We start from the raw sequence: 1,248 nt of genomic DNA on the forward strand, positions 1-1,248 counted from the left end.
AGTCACACCCTTTTCCCCAACTTCCACTCACTTCCCTCCCTGTTTATTCAATGCCAACTCCTCATCCCTCTTCTCCTCCCACTCGGTGCCCGCTCTCCGGACTCTCGATTTAACCTTCTGCTGACAGCCATTTTATAACAGTGTGTGACTTTCCCTTGCACTCCCTCCACCACTAAGTGTGTCACTCCCTCACACTTACCATCTTGTTGTCCCCTTTCCCATCCGATCACTCACAGCCCCTTCCCTCCCTCTCTCGCATTCCTCTCCCCGCCACCTCAATGTTGTGCATCTTATGCCGGTTGGCTGCTATTTTGTGATACTAATTTTCGGCTCTCTCTCTCTGTTACCCAGTGAGTCACTCCCCTACTCACCCCCGTCACTCCTGACACCCTCCCCTCTCTGTCCCCTTGTCCGTTCCCACGCCATCCACCACATCCTGGGTGGTAAACAATTTCTGATGGGAAATTTCGCTCCCCCACCCAATCCCTTCCCTTCCCTCCATCGTTGAATGAGTCGCTCCCCTCTCCCTCCGTTGCGACACTCAACTCTCCGTCCCATCAGCCCTGATCACGTCCCGATCCTTTGCTCCCCATTTTCCCCGAACGCACAAACCTTTCTTGCAGTTCGTCTTATTTACGCAGGAAATGTCACCACGCATACTTCCTTCACTATAGAAACAGCCACTCACAGACACTCCCCATCCGGTTCCTCCCGTCCCTGTCCAATCAGACCACTCCCTTCCGTTCCATTACATCCCCACCCTCCATGTCCTATCACATCCCCTCCCTTACCACCATTCCAGGCCCCAGACAGTCCTTCCAGGTGAGGCAACACTTCACCTGTGAGTCTGCTGGAGTTGTCTATTGCACCCGGTGCTCCCGGTGCGGCCTCCTTTACATCTACGAGACCCGACGCAGATTGAGGGACCGCTTCGTCGAGCACCTATGCTCCCTCTGTCACAATAGACAGGACCTCCCGGTTGCCACCCACTTCAACTCTGCCTCTCATTCCCATCTAGATATGTCCATACATGGCATCCTCTACTGCCATGATGAGGTCAAATTCAGGCTGAAGGAGCAACAACACATCTACCGTCTGGGTAGCCTCCAGCATGGTGGTATGAAAATTGAATTCTCTAATTTCTGGTAATTCCCTCCCCTTCCCCTATCCCAGGTCCCTCTCTGCCTCTCTCCCCTTTCAACTTTCTGCTTCTGTATCTCTACAGTTCGTTCATGCTTATCCCCTCAC

This window comes from Hemitrygon akajei, unplaced genomic scaffold (assembly GCF_048418815.1).
Source record: "Hemitrygon akajei unplaced genomic scaffold, sHemAka1.3 Scf000148, whole genome shotgun sequence".
NCBI lineage: Eukaryota > Metazoa > Chordata > Chondrichthyes > Myliobatiformes > Dasyatidae > Hemitrygon > Hemitrygon akajei.